This window comes from Vipera berus, assembly GCF_964194415.1.
Source record: "Vipera berus genome assembly, chromosome: 2".
Classification (NCBI taxonomy): domain Eukaryota; kingdom Metazoa; phylum Chordata; class Lepidosauria; order Squamata; family Viperidae; genus Vipera; species Vipera berus.
This window is the reverse complement of record NC_138203.1, coordinates 26,333,840-26,342,376: the sequence shown is the minus strand read 5'-3', so window position 1 is coordinate 26,342,376 and position 8,537 is coordinate 26,333,840. Positions and strand designations below refer to the sequence as shown.

Sequence of the window (8,537 nt, the reverse complement as noted above, 5' to 3'; positions counted from 1 at the left end):
ACGCCGCTCTCCGAAGGGGGGAGGGGGTAGTATTGTTGTGAGTAGTGTTATCCTGCTTCTCAGAAAATCAAAATTCCTTTGAGTCATAGTTCTTAATGTGGACACCCCATAATCCAGATAAGATGCAGCTAGAAATCCTGGATTTCAGCAGGGCAAGAGCAGAGGCCCTTAGGACATTATTCAACTGTTTGGTCAAAGAAGTGGAAAGTTGAGTTCAGATTCAGAAAGAATAATTGGAGGCTGTAGAGCAGTACTCTCCAAATTAACAAATTTAAGATGTATTCCCAGAACTGTCCAGTCTGTGCTTGAGTTTGAGAAACGCTGCTCTAGAACACAGAAGAGGAGTTTATGTATCCACATAAGGCTTTAATTTATTTAGGATTTTTTTAATTTATTTTTATTTAGAAGACAAAACTTTCAGAAAATTAGACTGCATTCATTTGACAGTCACTTTTAATTTCCATTATTGTAACAGAATTAATATAAATTTCTCAAACACCAAACTCAACATGAAACTTTACTTAAATGTATACAGTTAATAAATCATTATATCTAAAACTAAGAGCAGATTGTTTTAGCTATGATGCAAAGACAACATAGGGTAGGATTTATATATAATTCAGGTAAATGGGACTTGGTACTTGTTCAGGACAAATGTTTATTATCAGGACCTAAATAGCTGAGTCAGCAGTTGTGAGAAAAGCTCTTCTTTCTTTTTATACGCTGTAATCATGATTAATGTCATTTGAACCAATAATTATAGCAATTTTGGCTCCCCTGAATTTTTGTTTTTAAACATAGGATTTGTCCAAGTGCTGGCAAGGATCCCAGCCTCTTTCATGTGTATTGCACACTTTTGTAATCTAAAATCTAGATTGGATTTAAAGAACTATTTTGCAGTTTCTCAATTCTCATAACAACAGACTTATATCATTTAATATCTTGACTGTACTTCAATCAGTATTATATATTTGCTCAGAGTATTGCAGAAAGCAGCAGAAGTAATTCATTTAGAGAGGAGAGGAAAAGTACGAAAGCAGAAGGATAAGAGACCAGCTTCCTTGAATCCATTATTTTCATGTTTCATATGTCACTGAAATGATCTGCCCTTGCTGTTAAATTCTGGGTTGTTGTTTTTTTTCTGATTTAGATGCTAGGAGGCCTTCTGGTTGTCTGGATTCAGTTCCCAAAATTCCAGCAGAGGAGTGAAATCTAATATATCCAGAAGGTCTCAGTTTGGGGAAGGAGATCTTAAACATGATTTAAAAGGCATGAAAGATCTATGGTAACAACCAGAAATGTTTTGCTCCTTCTCCAGTAGTTCTAATGTTAAAGATCTAAGAATCTAGAAAAGAAAGGTTACATACAGTTACTAAAATAGCCTGTATTTAAGCAATCTGAACTTACAACTGACTAAGATGAGATGGACAACAGCTGCTAAGTACAGCTCTTCTTTTTTTGAAAATAAGACTGAAATAAAAAAATAAATGCAAATTCCACACACACTTTGCTTGTCTGCAGTTAGAAGAGCTCTCTAGGTCAGGGGTGTCAAACTACAGCCTGCCGGAAGCTGCGCTGACCCCATTGCCAGCAATGGCGAAAAGGCTTCGATACGTTGTGGAATGTCACGTGATGTTGCGAGTTTGACATGTCTGCTCTGTTTGTTATGTATTGAATATATATAAAGTTGTGTTGGTCCATGCTAAAGTGAAACTAACTTAACTCCAACTGCTTGCAAAGCTAAAATGAAAGTAACCTTTAGATGACCCTGACTGTTAACTCCAATTGTTTTGGAGGGAAACTGAACATTCATATTTGGGCAGGTTTTTCAAGTATTATGATTGGTTAAGGCCCTGTGGGTTGAGAGTATAAATTGCAGGCAATTGCCTGCAGTTCTCAAGTTCTAGTTGGAGTCAATAAATGATGTTGTAATTATGCTGGTCTGCTCCTTGCCTACTGAAGCCCACTACACAAAACTGTTCATATGTTTTATGCCAATTTGGACTTGATGTCCAGAAAAGAATGTTGAAAATAAATATGAATGTTTAGTGATCTAGTGGATAGAGAAAATTTGCTGGTGACCTGAAAGTACCTCCAAGGCACTGGGGTTGCCTCAAAAAACAACATGCATAAGAAAAGCAGTTGTGGGGGAAGGCGGGTGTTGTTCTGTTTTTTGTTTTCCAGCTGTTTGCATAGCCCGCAGTTTGGTACTTTGAAGCTGCTACTATCTAAGGCACAGGTCTGCAACCCGCAGCTCCAGAGCCACATGCGGCTCCCAGTCTTCTGCCATGTGCAGTCCCCCAAAAAAAAGTGGGACTAAAAAAGTTCAACCAATCAATTCAAATATGCAGGGTAGGTGCATATCTCGCCTTGGCTCCACTCTTCAGTCAAACCCTGTTCTGCACATGCGCAAATGTACGCGCATGCGCACACATTTTTTTGCGGCTCCCAGTTTTTCCTTTTGTGAGGGAACCGGTTCTGAGTGGCTCTTTCACTGTTTCAGGTTGCTGACCCCTGATCTAAGGAATATTTTGAAAGGAAAGGGGGAAATTCCTAGTCTATTTTATACTTCATGGCATTTTCACATCTGTTCCCCAACAAGTCTGTCCTATTTTTGCACAGGTTTATGTACTGCATAGATATGACATGTAAGCCTGTGTTTGAAAACATGTACTTTATCAAAATGCACATGTCAAATGGTATGAATTATAGAGGTTTTGTTCTTGAACAGAGAAGCTGTTCTCTAAACATTTTATCAATAAAACATTTTCTGAGACATGTGGGTCAAGTAAGTTCTGATCAAAATGAGCAAAAAATCAAATTTCCTGAAACTCTCTAGTCAATAGTTTGGATTGTTGATAACTTATGCATGATACATCTACATCAGTACTATTGTGACAGATTTACATATTAATGAAAAAAATTCAACCATAGAATAAATATGTTTAATACCCATTATACTTCATATTTGCTTTCTTGGTAAACTATATTATGCAGAGCACTGAAAAGGAGAAAAAACACTAAAATTAAAAAATTAAAAGCAAAAGGAGAGCACAGGAGATTAGCTTATGTTCACAGCAGTTTTCTGTTCCTGTAAATAACCTATTTCTCATCTGTCTGTCTATCTATCTATCTATCTATCTATCTATCTATCTATCTATCTATCTATCTATCTATCTATCTATCTATATATATATATTCATATATTGCCTTTTTCTTCTGTTATTTAAACTTTTCAGCTCTCTTTCTGAGGATCACATCAACTCCATTCAGCATTGACTTCTTCAGTCTTCCCTTTTCTTACAACCGATTAATTCTTGCTTCATATATTCAAGTCCTCATTCATCCTGCTTGCATAACCAAATCACCTTGATGACCCTTTTTCATACTGGTCACTCATTTTTTATTGCATCTCTTTCAATCCAGCATCCATTCATTCTTGACCCTACATTTCTTGTTTTACCATACACTTCGTAGATTTCTACTTCATTCAATTTATTCTTACATTTGCATTTGATCTACCCAACTATCAATAGAGATGCAGTCAACAATCTGGAATTATCCCATTATTCAGTTTCTGACTTTCTATTAAAGAATTTTATTAGGATAATTTCTCTAAGTAATACATGTAATAATGATGCTGAACACATATGAATTGTTAAGTGCCATCTCAGTTTTTTTTAACAAAGTAGGCATTCTGATAAGTGAACTTCTGAGATACAAAAATGATGCCTGACTGTGTGTGTTCAAAAACTTTAAGTAGAAGAGGTTAGCAAAAACTAATTATATGTTACAAATAAATAGTCTGGAAGTGTCACAAATGGAAGAAACCAAATTATCTGACTTGAAGATTTATGAACTTTATGTGTGAAATCTGATTGAGAGATTCTGGGACAATTAAACCAAGTCACATGTTTTATACCCATATTATAATCCATCTGAATTTCCTTCACTATGTTGTGCTTTAAAAAGTATAAAGGAAGATTTGCTAAGAATTTACTCTGAAGTGTTTACTGTTTTTGTTCTGCCTATGTGGCTACAACACATTCTCATTCCTTGAGAAAAAGAACAGCTTTTTCTTTTACTGACCTTCTGTACATTTGCTTTTAACTTAATGAAATTTACAGCCAATAATCCAGGATCACTGTGGCTCTAGGCTGTGACAATTTATCTGTGCTACTTTTTGGCAATAGGAGAGAAATGCCTTTCACACATATATTATTTTAGATCAGCTCAAGGTATCCAGAGTTATATTTTAGACTTTAAATAAAAGTGAGATTTTGATAGGAAGGGGAATGTTAGATTTAACAAAGCCTAAGAGCTCATTTTTAGATAAATTCCTGGTTTAAATCATACAAAAATAGGTCAATATATTTAAAAGAGTTAGTTCTGGTAATTATGGATTGTTTGATTCAAATTTAATGCTCTTTCATGGAAGGCAAATTTCAATTGCACAAGGGCCTTTTACATTCTAGAAAGAGTACAAAGAAGAGCAACAAAGATGATCAGGGAACTGGAGGCTAAAACATATAAAGAGCAGTTGCCAGAATTGGATATGTCTAGCTTAATGAAGAGAAGGACAAGGGGTGACATGATAGCAGTGTTCCAATATCTCAGGGGTTGCCACAAAGAGGAAGTCAAGCTATTCTCCAAAGCAGCTGAAGGCAGAAGAAGCAATAGATGGAAACTAATCAAGGAGAGAAGCAACCTAGAACTAAGGAGAAATTTCCTGACAGTTAGAGCAACCTGCCTCCAGAAGTTGTGAATGCTCAACACTGGAAGTTTTTAAGAAGACACTGGACAACCATTTGTCTGAAATGGTATAGGGCACGGGTCGGCAACCCGTGGCTCTGGAGCCCCATGCTGACAAGCTTATTGGGCCGGGCTCCTGCCTTTGCTGCGTCTCTACTGATTCTTGTTATTTCTAGGCATTTGATTATCCAGTCATGTGGCAGAGTGTCAAATGCTTTTTTGTGGTCAATCCATGCCACATTCTGGTTGGCCTTCCTTCTCTTGCAGTTTTCCAAGATCATTTTGTCTATTAGGAGTTGATCTTTTGTTCCTCTGCTATTGGGGCAGTTTCCTTTCTGCTCAGGTGGAAGGAAAGAGATTGTTTTCAACTAGATGCTGTTGGACTGCATCAGCTACCATACCAGTTAGCAATTTGAAAGTTGTTGGTAAGCAGGTAATTGACCTGTAGTTGCCTGGTGCTGCCCCTTTTGCTGGATCTTTCATTATCAAGTAGTTTTTCCCAGTTGTTAGCCACTTTTCAATTTCTTCTCCTTTTAGTATGTTGTTGAACTGCTTGGCAATGAGTGGGTATATAACAGTTAGATGTTTCAACTAAAAACCATGCAGTTCATCATCTGGTGCTGACCAATTCTTGATCTTCCTTGCTCTTTTTTCTACCATTTCAGCTGTTATTACTAGTTCTTTCATTTCAACTTCTGTTTTATTTGCATCCACCTCTTTTAACCAAGCTGCATCCTTGTTGTATTTCTTTGGGTTATCCCATATCTGCATCCAGAGCTGCACTGTTTCTCCCTTGTCAGGTACTGACTAATTCATTACAGCTTCTTCATTGATGTATTGGTAGAAATGTTTCTGATTGGGTTGAAATTGGAGGTTCTGCCTATAATTTGCAATTCAAGCTTCATATCTGCTGATCTTCCTGGCTATAGCTGTTATTTGCTGCTTTATTATTTCCAGTGCTTCCTTGATCTTCCTTGTTTCTAAGTGGTATTTCTTGATTAGGTATTCTTTGATCTTTTTGTTCTTCAGCTTCTTTTCTTTCATCTGTTCTAGCTTGCTTGCATCTGATCTTAATTTGCTTGTTTTATTTTCCAGCCTAACCTTCCATTTTTGTGGTACACTGTTTGTTTGTTTTTCTTCTTTGTTGATTTTGCATCCCAGGTATTCAGGTATAACTGCAACTGTACTGTAAATTAGTTGGTTTGTTTCTTGCAGTAAATTGGTGCTTATACTTGATATTGCAGTATTTTCATCTTTTAATGCTTGTGCTAGCTGTTTCTGTCAACACTGCTAACATCGAATGTTATTGCTTGACAAGAGATTAAGTTTAAGGTTGGGAGGGGGAAGAGGAGGATTGTACCTTCAAGGCCATCTCTAACTAAAGAAGATAAGACCTTGGCGGGTTTTCTAATGGAAGGGAAACTGATTCTTTAAATTAATTGGAGAATATGATTAATGACAAAATTAGAAAGGTGGAGAATTGTGTTTTAATATATTGTGCAAGGGGTGTAGATTTCAGATTCCAGCTTCCTTCGAGCAAGCATTTGCCTGTGTGTTAGGCTAATAAAGGACTTTTAAGGTAAACAATGCCTCAGAGTCACTTGAAAAGCCCATACATCGGAAACTTGACAGTTTCTTTGTAACAAGCTTCAATGCAGGCAGCTTTATTCTGTTGTTTTTGTGGTGTTCTAGATGCTCAGTTATTCTTTGTTTCAATTCTTTTCTTTAGTTAGAGAGTTTTGTTTTTCCTGAAGAAGAGGTGCCTGGTTTCCAAATGAGAACAGTTGTATATCTCTGCTGAATTTCTCCATTGCCAACTCCCCCTGGTTTGCCTCTACATTCTGAGTTACTTCTGGCAAGGCTTTGATTTCTTTGCCCTGGGTAAACCTTTGCAGTTCATCCAATTCTGTTTCTGTGAATACTTTATTTTGTATTATAAATCAGCATTGGTCTGCTTGTCTCTGTTCTGTTATTTCTGATTCTGGATGTTGTTCTTTCCAGAACTGGTTCTTGTTGGACTTGATCTGTAATAAGAGATCATTATTTTTTGTTTTCAATCACTGTGTATTTGCGACTGTAAACACCTTTTCTTCCAGTAGTTCTGCAGCTGCTGGCCCTAGTTGCTCAGCCAACAGTCCTGAGTCCTGTAGCCCATTTTTCACCAGATATCCAGGAACTCCAACATCTAGCATGGTCCTTGTTAATCCGGGCAACATCTGAGCCAGTATGGCTTTCTGAAATTTACCTCTCACCATATTTTTTATGGAAGAGACACTCTTTGTATGACTCCTCTGATAAGACCTGTCCAGTATGGTTGAACCTCTGGCATAGCTCTCGTCTTCCTCAGAGTACACAAGCCCCACAACCACGTCAAGGTAGTGCCTCACTGGGGGGGGGGATGATGATGATGATGATTAATTATTATTTTCCAGGAAATAAGGATGCCAATAAGAAGATTCTTGTAAAAATTTATATAAAACATTCTTTTAGATTAAAGCATACAGGAGACCCTGATTACTCTATTCATAAAACTCTCCATCATAATACAGTACATGAAATATGGTTGATACCCATAAATCAGCAAAAAAAAAATCAGAAGGAACACATGTGGGATTATTTTCTATCGCTAGCATAACTATAAAACTAGCTCTAGAAGCTAGTACTGAAGGCATTTCAGTGCCAAAATCTCAGAACTAACCTTGTGATTCCCAGTATCACCCAATCAAGGTTTTACAAGAACAGTAGCTTTCCTCTTCACTTAGTCCTTGAGATGGTTCTGATGAGTTACTATGCTCCAATAAAGCCAATGAGTCACAATCATTTAAATAAGAATTTCTGACAGATTTTATTCATGCATAGTTTTATTGGATTTTTGTTCCAAAGACTTGGTTTATCACAGCTTTATCTAAAACTAGAGCAGCCAATCATTGTCCCAACCTAAAATTCGCTCTGAAATCTTTTACTTAACAAAGTAGCAATTGACTCAGTGATCTGATGTCATCCAAATATACACAAATAGCAACATCTGTATGCCATTTCCTCATTAACCAATCCTTTCTAGGATTACCCAACACTGATCTCTCTCTCTCTCTCTCTCTCCATCCATCCATCCATCCATTTATATCTATCTATCTATCTATCTATCTATCTATCTTTTGCTCTCAGAAGCCAGTGACTTCCAAAGTTTGTCTAGATACATGAACTTTATTAACCCCTCTACAAAATGGAAAAGGCCTATAGAATAAATTGTTTACACTGGATAAATATGATGCAAGTCATTTGTGAAACAGCAGATCTGCAACTCCTCCAAACATCTGTTTGTTTTGGATATTTCAGGCACAAGTTGAATGTTTTGGTTTTTAATTGTGAGTTGTTTTGTTGGTACCCAAATATACTGTATGAAAATGAACTTTTGAGTAAAGAAATTACTCAACAGCATTCAGCTTTTTCTTCTCTCTTTTAGAGTATACCCTATTAGCAAAGATCAAGTAGTGGTCAAAATCAAGAAGAAAGTTTTAACATAGATAAATCTAAAGTGCTTCTTCAAGTAGCAGAAAACAGATGGGATGCAACTGGTTTTACAGCAATACATATGAACAAACTTTAGCAATTTTAATAAGCTATTAACCGAATGGGAATTAGCAATGGGTCTTTAGCTAAAAAGAACACCAGGAAATCTGATCATGAGAATTTCAAATTACATAATTATAATTAATTATATTAAAATAAAGAGATTCTTATTAGAAATAATAAATAGCATGTAGTCAGCCCATTGCCTCTTTGAA

The 8,537-nt window shown here is 36.5% G+C and overlaps 1 long non-coding RNA gene across 1 annotated transcript; it reads right to left on the bottom strand.

Moving 5' to 3' along the window:
* Positions 1 to 1,238: 1,238 nt before the first annotated feature.
* LOC308660993 lies at positions 1,239 to 8,052 on the bottom strand. Its single transcript, XR_014024860.1, has 3 exons — positions 8,007 to 8,052; positions 2,953 to 3,001; positions 1,239 to 1,345 (listed from the first exon to the last, which is right to left on the bottom strand). It is a non-coding gene; the product is annotated as an uncharacterized lncRNA (long non-coding RNA).
* Positions 8,053 to 8,537: the final 485 nt, after the last annotated feature.